At 29.1% G+C, this 19,733-nt stretch overlaps 1 protein-coding gene across 4 annotated transcripts in view; it reads left to right on the top strand.

The window, feature by feature from the left end:
- The window catches only part of LOC123272508 (beta-1,4-N-acetylgalactosaminyltransferase bre-4-like), a 50,018-nt gene that overhangs the window by 1,856 nt on the left and 28,429 nt on the right, over window positions 1–19,733 (top strand). The window contains exons 1-2 of one of the 4 annotated variants that reach the window (XM_044739364.1): window positions 7,361–7,633; window positions 17,754–17,813. The exons of 1 other annotated variant lie outside the window; for it this stretch is intronic. The gene's annotated coding sequence lies outside the window, so the exon portion shown is untranslated. Of the gene's footprint in view, window positions 1–7,360; window positions 7,634–17,753; window positions 17,814–19,733 lie in introns of those variants that run through there. 2 more of the 4 variants (XM_044739365.1, XM_044739366.1) reach the window with 2 other exon arrangements.

The raw sequence follows: 19,733 nt of genomic DNA, 5'->3' as shown, positions 1-19,733 counted from the left end.
TAATATTTTTTTCATTATTTTAATTTTGAAAAACGTGACCAAAAAAATACGTGATTGTTTAATAAAATTTTTAATTAAATTCCTCACATTCAAGAGTATTGACATATCGAAAAATTAATATAAATATTGATATTAATGCTATGATATCATTATATAAAATTACAATTTAATCGAGTGCTTACTATGTATATTTTCGTGTTTACAAAACGTCAGTTTCAAGGCTGAACGTGTGATAAATAAATAGAATAATAATATTACTGGTAATTGTTTGGTCTAAGGGTAACATTCATGTCGATAATAATTGAATAATTATTTTTTCAAAGCATTAAATAAATAATTAACAGTAAAAAAAAAATAGATATTTATTTCTAGTGAACGAGAAAATATAAAATGATATGCATAGTCTAATAACGATTAAAAACCTGCTACGAATATACTAATGCTCGCTACACTATAATAATAAACATAAAGAGATGCGTGACATTTCAGTCAACACAATAAAAATAATGAAAATACTCGGTATATACTGAACTACAAATTATCATTTAAATTCTGCTAAATACATAATAATAAATAGTGGATGCCTACAAATGCGTTAATAAATAGTAACGTGTATTAAACACGCGATAAAAATAGATTTATCAGCAGTTGTAAGCGGTATGTGTTATATAATTCCACTCTCTTACTTTTATTTTAAAATTTAATGAACATGACAATGAATTGCTGTAAAGAAAATAAATTCAATGTAAAGGTATAATTGTTTCATCAAACAAGATAGAAAAACTATTGAACGGTTTTCACCTCGAGCTTTCAGTCACGCGATTCCTTAAGCTAATATAATGCTGCTCATATCCGCGTGTTTTGTTATTTTGTTGTGCAAATGTTAATAATATATATATTTATTTTATTTTATATATATATTATTATATAAATCGACCGTATAATATTATAATATTCCATGCACATATGTTCAATTAAATAAATGTCGTGTTTCTCAGAAATATAATCTTTTTTTTTCTACTCACTTATTACGCAATTATTCACGTAGCTTTTCAAACGAAATGGACACGGGCAATTAACTTATCGTCAGGTTACTATTCAATATGTGACATACAATACATAATGAACTTTATGTTACAATGAAAATTTTACTGTTACGCGGCTATAAAATGATAAAGCGGTCATAGTTTTATTTTCTATTTCAATTTAACTTTACTGTTATTTAAAAATAAAAATCAACAAATAAAATAACCAGTGATGTTCCTTAAAAAATTAATTTATAAATCGCTGATTTTTACTTCCAAAGTTTTCAATTTTTTCCGCAAAGTTAAAATTTTTCTTTCATTATCTTTCATTATCAAATAAACAATAGTATATTGTGTGACTAGGGATGAAACAAAACGATTTCAGACCAGTGAAGTTGCCTGCCCGAGCGAAGCGAGGGCTGGCATCACTCGGTCTGAAATCGTGTTTCATCCCGCGTCACACATTATATTTTTCATATAAGTTGCATTAAAAATGCTATTTTCAATGTCTGGAGCCAACCAGAACTAGATAGTTTCAGACGAACAGCGAAAATATCATTTTATTATGAAACTTATAATAAAATACAAAGTAACAGTTTATTTTTTACCAAAAATTATTCGTAAATTGACAAGTTTTCTTTCATCATTCTTATTTATGCTTAATAACAGAATTATAATATGTCAGTACAGTTAACGGTTATAATGACAATTATAAAGGTATAAAATAAACAAACAATTGATAGGATTGAAAATAAAGCTGTAACTTCACCTCGCGGACAGAAAATCGTCATTTTCGAAACCGCCGGGAAGAAATAATTGATACCTGCCCGGCACAGTCGCATTGGTCTGAAATTGTCTAGTTTCGGTTGGCTCAACAGGCATTGAAACTCACATTTTCAATGCAGGTTATATGAAAAATCATTTTTTTAGGTAGATGTCTTTGCATTTCCCCAGATTAAGTAATAAGTAAGCTCAAAAAGTTCATCTAAGAATTCAATGACCGGAAAATAACGATAGCAATTTAATGTTAACCAAATCGTCTTACATTCGGTTATTTTTCGGTGTAAACATCTTGCTATAAGTACACGCATACACGACCATGTCGCGGGCATTGCAAGTACGGGTTGAAGCCTTAGAAAGTCTCGAAAACAAGTTGTTTTATTCAAAGTATCCTATTAGTTCCCAAGACAAGCTGGTTCAACATGATCCCCTTTTTGGTATTACTTACAAGTTTAAACTTTCTGACATACAAAGTACATTCTCGGGAAAAAATTTATTTAAACGGCCAAATTTTATAAATTTAATCAAAACATATTCTACAATCGTTTCAAGAAACTGATAGTTATTTTACAGTGCCAGCTATATACATATATCATTAGTAAACTACCTCAACACATTAGAGCTCTTTGGTAGTGAGATGATTGAGCGATCATGCGCCATCTGTTGGAGATTTCCAATACTATCTCTAGTCAAAGGAAGATATAAGGGGATATCAAGCCATGAATGGGCATATTAGGACATCAAAAATTAGATTTAGTTACATTAGATAATTTTTTCACGGGTTGTTGTGCATTAAAAAAACCTCCAAAGTTTGTCAAAAAGTGAAGAAGCGAATGATAATAGACCACTGACACGATAATCATGCAAAGTTAATAATGACTGATTTAAAGGCACATTAAAGTGTGGATTAATGGATTCCCGGGTTACCAGGGATCCGTTGGTAATGTATTATATTGTTTCGTCGCGGAAAGGGAACACGACCCGAGCTGAGACCTGGTGAGCGCACCTTCATTAATTACCAACGTAAATAGACGCTACTGAACGCATGCAACACGTTCGAAGCACTCTATTATACACACACATGCACTACGTCTATACTTAGCTTGGATATGTGCAGAGTATTCTCATCTGTATTAGTACTTATGGATGTTTCGTGTTCTATTTCGTGCTAGAAACCACTCAAGTTTCATTACACCATTGCAAGTACCACCCCGACCACTACACTACAACGCCAAAGCTTTAGCATGGTGATTTTGTTAAAGTACATTGGGATCTGAAGTAAAGTCTCTCTTTTTCAGTTTATTGCAAAAATTATTGTATATATTTGAGTCCGTCTATTTTTTTTTCTGAACTCGAGTATGATAGCGAAGCTTAATCTAACGACTGACTCGCTCTCATTCGCCCTGGAGACATACGTGCTACTTTTCCGCTTCTGATTTATAACCAGCGGTCTACATCCCTTAACCATTTCCTCCCTTCTATAACGAGTACTCACTATACAGAGAGCAAGAGTATAAATTATTTTTGTATATAAATTCACAACTTCATGGCACTTATGTATTAATATATGTCCATATTCATTACTTCATATCATTCTGTGTGTCCGCCATTTTGGGGTAGTATTTTATGGGGTGCATTAGCTATTATTTTGTATGGACTGATATGAAAGGAATTTATGAGATTGAAACGACCCAGTATTGCTAGTTTGTTTAACTATACTATTTAGATTTTTATGGTTCAACGATTTTTTCTTGAACTTTATATTCTTGGTCAATTCAGTATTAAATTTCAACCTTTGAAAGAAATCACGAAAACTTTATCGATTTTTTGATAATCACTAGAACATTATTGAACATGAAATTTGTAAAATATCAACAACTTTCGGAATGAATTCTATTTTCAAAATATTTATACTTTCAATTAAGAAATTACCATAAGTTAATTAGAAACAAATGTAAACTACTTGCAATTAAAATAATAGCAGACATCTGGGGAATTAGAAATTAATCCTAGAGAAGACGAGCGTGTGAATATTAAGCATATACTAATATACAATTGTACAGTGTTATATTTCATCACATTTGCATTTATTCATGTACGAATAGAGGTTGTCTCGCAAAAATACCTGCAGATCTTCAATTAATTTTAATAACAACATCACAAATTAATTAATTAGTTAACTATAAATAAAAAATATCCCAAGTTATTAAGACGATAATTTCCTTATTTATTTTTATTTTACTTTGCATTAACCCCGAAAAAAAATTAATACACCAGAAAATTCTTTACTTAAGATTCTATCTCTCAAATGAAGTTATTTTTTCAACAATGGAAAAACTTCACCATAATTATTATATATCTTATAACCTTAAACTTTTCTGAAGTATTTAATTTATATTTAAAAAAACCAAAAAGTTCACCAAAAATAACAAAAGTTGAGATATTTGTTGACCATAATTACAATAAACAAAATATAAGCTAAATAATAAAAGTACTTTTTCTTCAGCTGATTTCATTTATGAGAGCACTCTACATCTACACTTTCATCCCTTTTATTTCGAAAGAGGTCGCTGGTATCCGCGGTGATTTTCTCCATTTCCACAGTAATGCTGACGAGGTACGTTGGAGGGAAGCCAATTTAAACTAGACGTTTCGAGATTAGTGGATAAACCTTAAAATCAAAATAACTTTTTGTTTCTCTTTTACTTTTTCCTCATTATCCTTATCCTTATCTCTCTGTCCTCATCCTTTGAAGCTTTTTGTATACGAAAAAATCTTTCTTCTACATTTTCGATAGTCAACTAACGAGACAATTAGTCGCTTCAAGAAAGCTTTAAGCTAAGAAAGTCCTAATTGCTGAAGTAAGGACGAAATGTTTTAAATTTTTGAATAAAATTTAATTAAAGCTCAGAAGCTCGGTAATGCTTATTTATGCTCGAAAAAGGTGGACTTATTTGAGTACCCTGAGGGTATTGTCTTGTTTTTTATTTCTCTGGGTTGGCATTAAATTTACGGTGCGATGGATTTATCAAAAAAAGTCATTGTTGTGGTTGCGAATAGAGGAGAGAAAGAAAATAGAGTAATTAAGTATACTCATGACGATTAACTCACTTTAATTTGTGACCACACGATTATCGACCGTGGACAATTGGCTGATGCAAGTTCTCTGAGGGGGAGTTGTTTATTGTTTCCGGTCAATGAATCGGATATCGTTATCATTAAATATTGTTATATTACGTAACTACTTGCCTACCGGTCTTTTGAACGCGCTGCATCATGTTTTGCTCCATTAATAGCAAAAAATGAACTATAAAAAATTAATTACAAGCGAAGTTGAGTTTAATTACGAAAGTTATGAGTTTTTTACGGTAATTCGGAACTATGTAAATAATTTCCGGGAGGAATATTTGTTATTTTTACGGTGGAATCCAACAAAAAAATGCTAGAGGAAATATTAATAAGATTTGAATTCTTATTCGTATTAATTTCATTTGAGTACATGAAAAACTTTTTTCTCTATCTCTTCATTTGCAAATGCGAATTCTACTTAAAATGTATTCTTTTATTGAATGAATAGAGTTAGTTTTTAGGAAATTAATAAAAAAAAAAAAAATTTACACGTCATTAAACTAAAAATAAGAAAAAACATTTTTTATTAAGATCTTCACCCATATTTATTCGAAATCTTGATTAAATTTAAATATTGATGAAGAATTCGTAGTATGGCCGGTATTTTCATAATGCTTATTAAACTATAAAGATCGCTATATCGTCTCAAGGAATCTGGGGAATTTTATTTCAATCATTAGATTACTTCGAAGGAATTTAAACCTTCAAATCTATGGACTATTATTAAAAAAAAAAATATCCCAACAATATAATCTATATTTAAATGAGAATTTCAAACAGTGCGCGACTCTAAAAATTCATTAATCAATTTAAATTAACGAGAACCAGCTTAATTTATTGAACCAACAAACGATTCGAAAAGTAGCCCAAATAATAAACAAATAAATAACTAGAAAAGCCATTAAATGTATAGGAAAAAGTTTATAGACCATTAAATTGTTATTTTTTCTCACGTATTTTCGACAACTCACGCTGTAGCCACCTTTGATAAATACGGTGTTTCACAGGCCAGGCACGATCTTCAACTTCCGAATAGAATGACACGCTTGCCCGCAAGAAGAAAAGCAAAAAGAACTCCAAGTTGTGGCAGAACTTAACTTTCGATCGCGTATTCCTAGTGGTAAAAATATCAGGATACTTTTTAAAAAAAGGCTAATATGTGTAAGTAGTAAAATGAGCAAAAAGTACCTTCAGAATGTCGCATATTACTACATACATAATATTTGAAGTGTATGAAAAAAGGAACGGGATACATAAGTTTGTCAAGAAAATATTAAAGCCAAACTTGTTTAAAAATTTAACATCACCTTAACCCTTTATGTTTGAGTTACTCCTGTTTATTCAAATTTCAGTTATCAAATATTACTGCACGTTTCAGAAAATACTTTTCGTGAAAAATTTACTGATAAGTCCATATATTTCCAATTTTCATATAAAGCCGTAAATAGCCATATTAGGCTGTGTAATTAATTCAAATCAAAAATTACTTTCAAAAAAGCTTCTTGAAATAGTCAAAAAATTAATTTTATGTTATCACTTAATACTTCAAATTTAATTCTCTTGAAGGGAGACGATTTAGCGACCACGCGCCCTCTGTTGGATATTTTCAACACTACTTATGGTCAAGAAATTAGATATAGTCATATCAAGCCAAATATGTCCTCAAATGGCCTGATATGGCCAATTTTCATATCAGACGACAGATGGCAGTGTCAACAAATTTTTTCATGGGCTTAATTCAATTTACAAATTTTGTTAATTTCACTGAAGAATTTCGCAAAAGCTAATAATGAAAAAAGTTGAATGAAAACATAATTGATCAAGCAACACTAATGACAGTTATTTCGAGTACTTTTACAAGTGTCTAAACGATAATAATAATGACAATAAATCTTAGTGACATAAATGAACAAAAGATTGCATGTTACTGTAACCGAGAATCTCAAGATCACGATCTTCATATTCGAACTTTGCCTCTACTCGTATCAACTTGTGGTCTCACGAGACCCCGTACAAAAAAGACATCTACAACAACTAAAACCACTACAACTACAGCTTGTACAGTTTAATAATATTATACTCCGCAGTATGTATAATAGTAAGCAATACAAATAAAACTAAACACCGAGTTTATCCCGTCAAACCAGTAGCCTTTTTCCTCAATAAATAAAATCCATTTTTATTCATTTGATTTCAATACTTTTGCTTTTATTTCTTATTAATCTCCTCCTTGTTCTTCTTACCCTATTTCTTCTTTCTCATCCTCACCCCTTTATCTCTTCTGCTCTTTCTTCTTTCCTGTCTCTCTCTCTATCATTGCATCGCACACACACTTGCGCATTGCCAGAAAGAGGACGGTGATAAAAGTACGCAAGCAGCAAAGTGGGGAGTCAGCGAAATGCGCGGTCACCGAATCCGTCTGTCAAACACATAACTAGTCGACTCTGGGACTTTCAATGTGTCGCTATGTATCACGAATGTTTGCTAATTTAATCTCTTATTATCTCATGTGATTTGCGATTCGATTCGCCGTACGGTTTGTTTACCACCAAATATTATTTTTTATTTTTAAGCCGTTGAAAGGTGACACTTTCAAAACTTTTCCGAAAGGTGTTTTTTGTATTTCTTCATCTTTTGAGTTTCTTCAACTTCAATATCATTTCCATCAAGAAGAAATCATTGACATCAATCATCGACAGGTCAGTTTAAAATTTAAATGATATTTTATCATGTATGTTGTTCAAAATTTCGAATCTATTAAATTTTAAACAAAAAGGAAAAAGTCAATTTCAAAATTCGAATGTTCAATTTTTTGGTATTTTTTCTCTTGATAAAACCTTGAAATTTTTATTAAATAAAAACCTTGGTGAGGTCTTTTCATGTCTGTTGTCGATGTAGTAAGTGTTGATTCTCTCATTTCTTGCCTAGTGTAGTTTGTAGTTTGTAGCACGTGGTATGCGGGTCTGGCATGTCTCAAAGACAAGTCATGAATAAATTCTTTTCGATTTATACTTACAACTGTATAACGGGATGAGATAATATAAAGATGTTGTATTATACACTGAGATGGTCTTCTAAATATATAAATATATATTGATAATTAAATAGCTTGATTTTTATTAGAGAGGCATCGAATCTTCTATCGGAGTAGTAGAGTAAACAAATAGAAAGTTACTAGAGAAAGTCGGTGTTGATGTTACATGTATGTTTCGTAATCTAGTGGTATTTTGAATAATATTTGAAGGTTGTTTGCACAGCTGAAAATCTTTATAAGAATAAGTATTTACTTTACTAAAATCTTTGGTAAAATATTTACTTTTTTTTAGCTAATCATTTTTGAAATAATTAATATTTTGGTAATTTTCGAGTTTCACAGTTTACGATAGTTTAAATATAAAAAAATTATGTAAAATTTTTTTTTTTAATTACGTATTTTTCGAAAAAATTATCAAAAATGAATTAAAAGTTTCAGATGTTTGTAGAGTTTTTAGAACTTTAAGAACATTCAAAAATCTTTTACTTTAAAGAATGAAAATTTTATTAGTTCAACTTGAAAGTAAAAATTTAAAATGAAACGGATTTTTATTCAGCTTAAATTGTTAAAATTATAAATAACCATTGAAATAGTTCATTAAAATTACTCGTAATTTGGTAAATTAATAACAAACGATATCTATGGATGTTAATATTTGCATAATAGTGCTATTGCATCGTTACTTTTATTATTACGAGCAAACTTGAACTTAATTCTCCCATAAATGCCTAATAAAAATTATTTTTAGTGTCCCTGTAATTGAATATTAAGATGCGTCGTTTATTTTCAAGTACCTTTTGGGAAATTCAGCTATTAAATTTGACGATAAATTTTTTTATCGGTTTTGAAATGTTTGAAAATTTTAAAAAATGCATATTTTATTTTGTGAGTTAGTTCAAAATTATCAAAAATTTTAAGATGGTCAAAATTGTGTCAATGCCCACAGAAACCGCAAAAAATTTTGAAGTTTGTAATATTTATGTTCACGTTGTTACTCACAGTTATTAATAATAATAATATTATTATTATTATTATTATTATTATGACGCTTTATCAAACAATTTTTATGAGAAAAACAGTAAAGAAAAACATTCGGTGACTATAAAATTAAAATACCAAAAAAATTTAATTACTCAGAAGCTCAAATACTTGTATACCACGCTTTTCCTGTCAAAGAAACCGCGACAAAGCCATAAAAAGGTAAAGCAAACTAAACAAAATAACAGAGCATCAAAATGATTACAATGAGCAATGAGATAACATGATTATCAAGTAATTACATCAGTACCAATACTAAATATATTATAACAAACTAGTTCTTGCATGTAATTGCTAGCGTATCGACATCAGCTGTAAATTATCGTAATTACTCCGTATTTTATTTATTGTATGTATAATTATATTCTTTGTCATTGTATTCAAATTGATTAAACTTCAATACAATATTATATTATAAATTTCTACCCGATTTACAATACAATCTTAACTCGTTAGCTCGAGGGTATTTGGAATAGAATTTTAGAAGATTTATAAACAATAAATCAAATATATTACTTTACGACCAATAAGACTTAACACACCTGACTTGTGAGAATTGACAGATATTTTAAGAATATTATTATCGAAACGTGACATCTTTGAAAGACCTTGGCGCTAATTATATAATAACAAAAAAAAACTATCTGAGAATCTTTCTTTACAAACAAAAAAATGATCGCACATTACTTTAGATGATAAATGGGCCGATAATTGGAGTGCAACGTGACAAAAAAGTTATGTAAAGATAAATTGACGGTAAAAGAAGTAAATTTCTGTCATAATATCGATGTATTGAGATAAATTCAGCACATAGGATACAATGTTCAATGAAAAGTATTGATATCTAATGAACGTTAACGGATCAATACTGAACACATCGACAAGAACGATAATAAAATTAAATATTTTATTATATATTCATGCATCGCATGATAATTATTATTAATGCCCCCTTTTAGCTTTATGGTTTATGGTTATTAATATGTTCGTGTTAAAAATGAATATTTTATTATTGATAGTTGATAACATTACCGTTACCTGTTTACACTTTCGTCTGCATATGACATATTACTTCCTCCATTGTTTCGATCACACGACACAATCGTAATTCAATTTTGTGAGGCGTATTGGTGCTTGTTTCATGAAAATAATGAATTTATGTATAGAAAAAAAATATCACTTTTGTTCTTTTTTACATTAAAAAAAAAAAAAAAATATTACATTTTTGGAAAACTTTTAAAAAAATCTGGAAAACGGTTGACCCTAAAGGCCATCCCTGCAACTTCCCGCCAATTCCATACCTAAACGCTTGAAATTGCACTTATGACGTTTCTGAGCTTTTCGAGCTCAAAAATACAATTTGTGTGTTATTTTGAGCTCTCCGAGCTCAAAGAAATAGCTTTTGTATGCTTTTGAGCTCTTCGAGCTCAAAAGGCTGATAGAAGTTTAATAAAACAGTATTTATTGAATTTTCAAACTGCAATAATTTCTAAATGAATGAATCGATTTTCACGCGGTTGGCAGTATTCCATGCACTTTTTCAGAATCTAGGATATACTTTTGAACACAAACTGATCGAACCGAAAATCTTAGAGGAATTTGAAAAATTCACTTTTTCCGAATTTTTTCGACAACGATAACTCACGAACCAATCAACCAACTTTCACGTTCTTGGTGGCGATTGACGTGATTTTTTGGGCTCTAATAATTATTCCATTTCGTCAAAAAATGATCCAAACATCAATCTCGAAGATATGTGAAAAAAACACTTTTTTCGAAATTTATCGTTTTCGATAACTCTCGAACGAATCAACCGATTTTGATGGGACTGGTGGCAATCGACGTGGTTTTTTAAGTTTAAGAGCTAATTAGTTTTTGGAATTGATCGGTAAAGCCTTTTTGAAGTTATTCCACGAAAACGATTTTTTGAAAATTTTATTTTTGAGATTCCTCAAAATCTAGCGAACCGAATCGATTCAAATTTTTACGAAATTTAATGGCAATGATACTCTTTGGATCGCCACCTATTTTGATCCGATCGGCCGAGCCGTTCAAAAGTTATAAGAGGTTTACACACACACACACACACACACACACACACACACACACACACACACACACACACACACACACATACAGCCGCACAGACACCATCGCGGGAATAGTCAGGGAAGCTTCCTAGGACTTCAAAACGTCGAGATCTGATGAAAACTCGATTTTCGAAAAACGGGGTAAAAACAATAACTTCCCGATTTTTGAAAATTTTCAATTTTCTTAGCGGGAAGTTAAAAATATGTAAATGTTCAAAAATAAATTAATCATATTAATTTTTTTATTTTAAAAAGAAAATTCATTCAATTTTTGGTTATAAAATTTTTGATCATCAATTGTGTGATTAATAGATAAGCAAACGTGAAAAAAATTATTCTAAAGAAAGTAGAAGTCACATACAACTCCTCTCTGTATAATTCATAGAATACCTACTCGAAAAGAAAAGTTCTATAGAAAATGAATTTTTATTTCCATTCAATGACGAAAATGATTAATATTGACTGATAACTGTGAAGCATCACCATAGTTACTATACAAATGTAAATACAAACAAACCATATTTTATATTTAAAGCCAAGATTAGATTTTACTCTATTACTCTATTCATTAAGCCATGAATACAAACCTAATAATTTATCCAAAGCCATATATATAAAGTTCTTATAATTCTTGCACACGTATATTAAATAGCTTAAGAAAATATTCATGACACTGAATTATAGAGTATGTAGAGCCCCTCGGTCTTTTATTGTCCGACTCGGTGTAGTAATGTAGTAATATAAGGGTCATAGTGCCATTCAGTATCAAGATTTTCTCACTGCATACATCTATATTTATTCATATTATACGATGCATACTGCATATTGCATACTATGAACATATACATCTATGTAGTTTTTAGCTACTCTCGAATGAACACAATACAATAGAATTCATAACAAAAAACAAAGACAATTGTCTGGTGAATATATTAACAAATAAAAACCAAGGCCGGGCTGAGTTAAGTGTACAGGTGTTAACTATCCTTCGACATTAATGAGTTATCCATCATCCATCACTAATAATTGATGTATTGAAATGTGATTCATAAATCTGATAATTGATAATTGAATTTTAGATTTATTGCTCTTTTTTTTTTTTTTTTTTTTTTTTTTTTTAAGCAAAAGATTCCTTCAATTCAATAAATTTAAAAGAAGATAAGCTTCAAAAATTTTATTTTCTTGGCTGTTAAATAATTTGAAAATAATAAAAAGAAAGCCATTGTCAAGATTCGAATTCAGTTTTTCGTTTTAGTAACAGAAATAAAGAATTGAAAGTAGTTCCGTTCCTACCCAAAAAAGGTGCTACTCTTATTTTATTTTATTTTTATTATTATTTTTAAATTATTCAATAAATCAAGAGAGTTTGTTGAATTGAAATATCTGAAGAAAAATTATGAAGAAAATTGTCTCTATTTAAAAAATAAAATACAATTTTTATCGTTAATTATTTGATAAATTTATCGTGTGAAAAAAAATAATAACAAAAAATGCGTAACTGACCTTTTAAAATAATAATAATAATAAATTTATTTTAGCGTACTTCAAGTTCAAGTCTTAAAGTTTTTTAAATTGTGGGAAACTTTTTAACGCGGATGTTTTTTAAAAATAATTAAATTCACCCTAAGATGCATGTCGTTATCCGGTAAAATAATCCACTTTGTGGCACCTGTGTATTTCGTGATTACAGTACTTCTCATTTATTTTTTAAAGAGTATAAGGTAACGAGTTCTGTTGGTAGTAAATAAGTATGTGTGTAAATATATAGGATAAATATATGAATATAAAAGGATAAGGAAAGTAGAAAAGCTTCTTGGATGCAAAACCGGTAATTTTGCGTTATACATCGACGGAAGTCGACTCTTGAATTACTTTTTTCACTTTTGCTGGGGATTTTTTGCGGGAAGATAAAATGGATATAAAAAATATCTATAAAGAGAAGAAATAATATTAAATACAGAGGATGGAGAGGAATTCTCGGAAATGTTTTCTATAGATGTAGATGCAGTTGTAGATGCAAATGTATATATTTATATCCGCTGGCTTTTACACTTTTACGGAGAATTAAAGTGCGGGGACGTAGAATGAAATCGGGAAACTGAAACGCGACCAATGTAGTTCACTGGATAAGAAAAAATGCGCCGAGATTAAAAGAGATAAAATTGTCAAGGTGAACTAATAAGATTTATTTCCAGATGCCGATTTTATTAACTTTTGTTGTTTCGTTTTAAGACACGGATTGCTCCAACAGAAGTTACATTCCTAACACTAACATTTAGACTTTTTTATGGTCTATTGGCAATAGAAAAACGTATTTATTTATATAAATACGAAGTATGATAACGATGATAATCTTATAGTATTTTATAAGTATAAATATTATTTCATTTGATGTACTCGTCAAACAAGATAACAAGTTAAAGACTTTTATTCCTTAATCAATTATTATTGTTCTATTTCGCTTGAAATTTAATATGATTGCAAGGTTTTTACGAAACGACGACTCGACTTTACTTGGAGCGATTATTAACTTTTCGCTTATCTTCTGAATTTTACTTCAATGATATCTAGGGCATCGTGAGTAATCACGAAAGAGCTGCTATGTCAATTTCACTGAAATGTTTATTCCCTGCATTCTTCGGATGTTTTCGAAATATCATAACTAAAAATACTTGACATTCATCTTATAAAATCTATATTTTTACTCTATTATTCTAATTCTTCAGTTAGGAAAAATACGCCAGCCTTCGAAAATTAATTAAAGAGAAAATTGATTGAGCCCGGTTGTATATTGAAAAAAAAAAAAATGTTTTATTCAAGAAAAATATTCTTCTCTTGTTTTAAAATATTCAGTTTAAATTTTTTCGAGAAATTCGCGCACTAATTAAGAAAATAAAAATGAAGAATTTTTCTTCTTTTTTATATAATTAAAAATAAATAAAAATTAGATAAGTTTCAAGATGAGTTTAAGTGATTTTTTCTGTTCAAAATTTTTTAAATAATTTTTTTTGAATCAACAATATTTCTCTTAAATTAATAAATTTTTTTTCAATGTGCATCTAAGCGTAAAAATTAAAAAAAAAAGTATTCTTTTTAGTAAAAACATGATTTTAAATATATAATTAAGCCATTTTGAGGCGTGCAATTTCTTAAATCTCAGAAACAATATCTCAAAAATAAAAAGACCTAAAACAAAGGACCCATCATAATTTTTTCTCCCAAAAAAACCTGAAACGTAATGATTTATAACAATAAAAGGTTAAAAATAATGAGAATAAAATTTTCTAGAAAAATTAAAATTTTTCCTGGCGAGGTTAAAGTAATTGTAAAAAGTAATAAAAGTCACGAGGATATAAATATCCGTACAAGACATTAAGGACACTCGGGATTAAATATTAAATGAGACATTGATAAACGAGCCTAGTCTACTTTTCGCGTAAAGTAGAACAGACATGGTTGATTTTTTTTCGACCTCCACTCGACTCTGCTCATCAACTAAAAATTCACTCGAGATAATTACCAATCGATTATATGGGAAGCGATAAAACAAAGTGAGTCAAAAAATAAAAGTTTGGAGTACTTCCAGAAATTCTGTCTCTTACAACTTCTACCGGAAGTGCCGTAGCTTGCAAATGGGCTTTCGTGACGGTCATAAATCACAATGATACGTATAGTACAGCATTAGTATATACTAGAGAAGAGAACGTGCAGTACCACATACCGATTTACTTTCGACTAGCCAGTAAATTTATAACAAAATTTCTTTTCAGCAAACCGAATTGCTAGAAAAATAATGTATATATTTGTTCGATCCAAATAATCCTACTGAATTTAGAATGTTAGTTCAATGTCTGATAGTATGATGGTTTAAATTTAGACTGAATAAAAAAAAGTAATATATAAAAAGCACGTAAATTTTTTATGTTTCGTTGTTGTACTTTCGCAAAAAGCGAGCTCAAGTAAAGCTGTCAGAGGTACTTAACTACTTTCCGAATACTTTTAGTCGTAACGTAAACTTTTGTTGCTCTAATATACTTTGCGCGAAAAATAACTTTTAACCAAGATTTTACAAAATAGATTGAGAAACAAAGGAAATTAAATATCTCCGTACTATCCCGGAGTAACAATGAGAAAATTTGATTTTCTTACTTTATTTTTTTTTTTCATATTGTATACAACTTTCAGTGCAAAGAACACCGAAATTAGGTAAAAGCACTAGCGTTTGAGATGTGCAGTTTTTATTTCATTCATTTCAAGACTTGCATTTTCTTTAAGTACTATATCTGAAGTGCCTGAGAACCAAGGATGAAAGAATTCAAAAGAAATCTCTGATCATTTATACTTTGAAAAGAATATTAATACGTAATATAAATTATTATTTAATATTTTCTTTCTATATTCTGCATTAAAAATCAAATTAACTTTTACAATTTTAGAATTGATCAAATCGATCCAAATTGTTAAAATTCAAAAAAGGTACATATCTACACAATTATCTTAATAATAAAGACAGACATCGTTATCATTTTATTTTCATTGGGTATAAAAAGAACAATTCTATTTCGGGAACAGCTTTCACGAGGTACATTGATTCAGTTTGTGCAGTACGAAGCAATAGACAATACTAGCCGTGACTAGTGACGTTTGTATCGCTGCTTCAATACAAAATCCGTACAAATAAAAATAAAAAGTTGAATTTATTTTTAATAAGTATAAACCTTTGACTTTTATTCTTCAGCAAAAATAAATTCTAACAATACTGTGGTCTGCACATTATCGATAATTGAATTTGGACAATATCGGTAAAAATAAAAACTATTGTTTATTTAATGGAGGTAAAAAAATTCTAAAAAAAATTTCGTTAAACAGAATAATTTATCGCTATTGGAAAACAATGAGTTTAATTGAACGAAATTGAGGTAAATTAAACTGTCGAGGGGCGCATTACAATAACAGATAAAACCGCACGTCACGTTACGATTTTAGTGAAACAATTCAAGACGATATTTAATTTATTTATCAATTTTATTTTATTTTACTTTCATCTCATACCCTATATATTTTTCGCACCATTAATTTTCATTAGTTACATTAATAATTATTATTAGTGATTATGATTAGTGATTGCTCTTATTTTCAGATACGCGCAATTAATCAATTACTTCATTTGTTTACTCGACGGAGGAAAGTTTCTCGGGGAAGTTGGTACGTTCAATCTGAAAGCCGAGACTCCGAGTGGTTAATTTCAAATGACATCTCAAACGGAATCTCCGCAAAGTAGATTTGTCATTACTAGATTAGCAACTGGTACATACATAGCATGAGAGTCTCAGTCTCATTAACGTGATCATTCGTTTAGGAATCTCATTTATTCTCATTTTCCAATAGTACGCTAAGCATTTAGAGAACACTGATGAGTCAGCGCCAAAAGTATCTACCTAAAGTTGAAGTTAATAAATTAACTTTAGCTTGATATTAGTTTTAATTAAATTTTATTGACGAACAAATCTTAATGAAAATTTTTCATTTATAAATTTCCAAAATTTTAGCACGCCTCAAAATGAAAAACTTTAAGTTTGAATCTAATACAAAAAATGTAGAAAGAATTGAATAAATAATTTACTTATATTAACTGCACTTAATCTGTAGAAATTTAAAATTTTGCTAAAGTTTTCTACAAACGTATCTTGATCATGATAAGCATTATAAACTTAAGTCATTATCTTGTATACTTAAATTTAGAAAATTGAGTATCAATTTCTGTTAAAAAAAGTTATGAATTGATGGAATGCAAGCAATAACTTTGAACATTTTCTTAACCTAAGTCAATAAGGAGAAAATTGATTAAACTTTAAAAATATTTGTGTTCGATAGTTTATCTTTGAAAACTTACTCAACATTGACTCTGTATAGTTTTATAAAGCAAATACTTACAAGTTAAAAGTATTAAATAAGACGTGATTTCAAAGCACTCAAGTGGTAAACTTTAACTTTAGTATATTGCACTCTTCAAGCCGATTGGATTTCGAAGATATTGATTTTATTCGTTACACACTTGAAACTTTCGAACACACGTGTGTTTTACATCTATACAAACACTGTCAAGACTTTAAAACTTTTGCTATTTAATTTTCACTCGTCAGAATCCCCTAATAAGATTTATACTGCATACATATACATATACGTACAATAAAAAACCCATTACGTATTGAAATATAATAATAAATTTATTTTTATTCTGCAATTGAATACTGATTAATTTACAATTGAATTATGAGTTATGAAGCATAATAAATAAATTTTAGTATCATTGTAGTTTTTATGTTTTTTTATCATTATATAATATTGCTTCAATAATACGACACTAAAATATAAGTATTTGATTCAAGAAAAATATTGTTGGTCTAATAAATTATTTTGAAAAAAATCGATTGTTTTTTATCTTTTATATTTTATATTTTTGGTTCAAAAACTTTCTTCATTCAAAATACCAAAAAAAAAAAAAAAAAAAAAAAAACAAATTTTATGTTATTTATTCGCAATTAAATTTCTTAAATTAATTCAAACTGAATTAAGTATTTTTTTTGTGTACTTTGTTTTCAAATCCTTCCGTAAATCAGCTTTGGCTTAATGTATTTTCGTTCTTTTGTTTTCCAGACCTATTGTATGAATTATTGATGCAGAATTCAAGACAGTTCAATTTGGAGAAAATTTTACGTAAGTCTTACATAAATATCGAGTTAAGTCGTTTAAAATTTCATGATATTTACTGTAACAAAATAAAAAAGTTACATTCAAAAATTTAACTATTTTTTTTATTCAAAAAAATATAAATCGATTGCAACGTATGCAGCCTCGGATTGAGTTCATTGAAAAATATTATATTTCTATTTTACGTTAAAATTTTCGACACAATTGAAACCGCGTATTAATAAATTCGATATTCTGCCTCGTTATTGAAATGTTAAATAATTTAATCACTGAAATAAATCAATTAGAATACAGTGAGGTAATTTTTATGTTGACCCATTTAAAAACTATAAAAATATGGATCTAAAATATGCAAACTGTAGAATATATTCGTTTGAATGAAACAAAAATGATTAAAAAAATATAACTTTCTGTAAATAAAGTTAATGTAAGGTGGAATTAAACGTGAGAACGTTATGCAGATTGCGTGTGTGAATATCATATAGAATTTACACAAAAGAATAAAGAATTCAGCATGAGAGCCGCCGAGCTTTAAAGGAAATAAAAAACCAAGTTTCCGCCCGAGACGTGTCAGAGAAATAAGAGAAAATGGGACCTAGGTAAGAGATGATGAAAAAAATTTAATACATTATACAGGAAAAAAATGAAAATTGGAAAATTGAAAAATTTACTATTTAACAGCTTGTTACCCGAGTCAACATAAATTACGGGTTCTATCCACCAGAGGTTTTATGGTCAGCTGTGAATATATGCGTTTATAAGTTTACTCGAGTAATTATTTCAGTACGCTAATTTACATTTTTACAAATTATTAAAAAAAGCTTCACTTAATAAAACTATTTCTATAACTTTGCACAAAAAAATATCAAGTTTAATTCAAGCTCTTTATTCTACTAACAGCGAATTGAGCTCCGTAAAGTGAAATTAACTTGAAGTGAAAATTTTCTTCAACTTAACATTCATTATGAATTATAAAGCGTAAGCTGGAGCACTGATGCGTATAAAGAATGAAATTCTGGATGAATTTTAAAATTTTAATGTACAGCCGATTTTTGATAGAGTGAGCAATTTAGTGGGTAAAAGTAAGAGTTATTAAACAACTTGAGTTGCGCAAGTTAATGAACTTACATTGTATTGTAGTAATTTATACTTATTAAGACACCAATTCGTGTTGAATCTGCAAGTTTGAATTGGGTTATATATTATAACATTAGAAGTTGTAGGAATAAAAGTTGTTGTGTTGATAGGATTCATGGATATTGGATGCTTGCTTTGAGAACACCCACCAACAACTAAACTTCCTACTTCCTCTTCGTACTTTGGTAGTAATTCCAGTAAAAGCTAGCCGTACATTAAGCCTTTAAGTGTGTGAGTTAATCCAATAAGCTTCTGAGATAAGTTTTATGAATACGTGAAACTTTCGGGCAACCATATTTTAGTGAGTAATTGCGGATCTTCTTTTGACTCTTCGCCGGAATCAGCTGTTTTCACGGCAATTACATCCTTGTTATTTTATTAATTGATGACTTGCAGCTTTTGTTCTCAAGGAAAAATTAGGGTCAGACTAGGAGTCAATTATCGGAATTTCTTACCTCAAAAACATTAACTCAAACACAATATCATTGACTTTCGTTGAGGTAAATAAAAATTACGTAATTCAAGAAAAATAATCTCTCTAAAATTTCAAATATTCAGTTTTAATTAATTTAAAAAACTCACGAATTGAATCAAGAATTTTATAAGTTCAAGAAATAAGAAAAATTGATCGTCCCTTATTCAAAGTTGAATTTTAAAAATCCAAAAGAAACGAAACTAAAAATTCTCCAGCGCACAGTTTGTTTACCCGTCGCCAGTAAAAATCTCAAGTGAGTAATAAATTCAAATCTTCCGGCGTCGCTAAATTTTCCCAGAATGCCGGTAAAAATA

Source organism: Cotesia glomerata, linkage group LG10 (genome assembly GCF_020080835.1).
Source record: "Cotesia glomerata isolate CgM1 linkage group LG10, MPM_Cglom_v2.3, whole genome shotgun sequence".
Taxonomy (NCBI): Eukaryota; Metazoa; Arthropoda; class Insecta; order Hymenoptera; family Braconidae; genus Cotesia; species Cotesia glomerata.
Note: the sequence above shows the minus strand (reverse complement) of the source record. Positions and strands in the feature narration are given on the sequence as shown.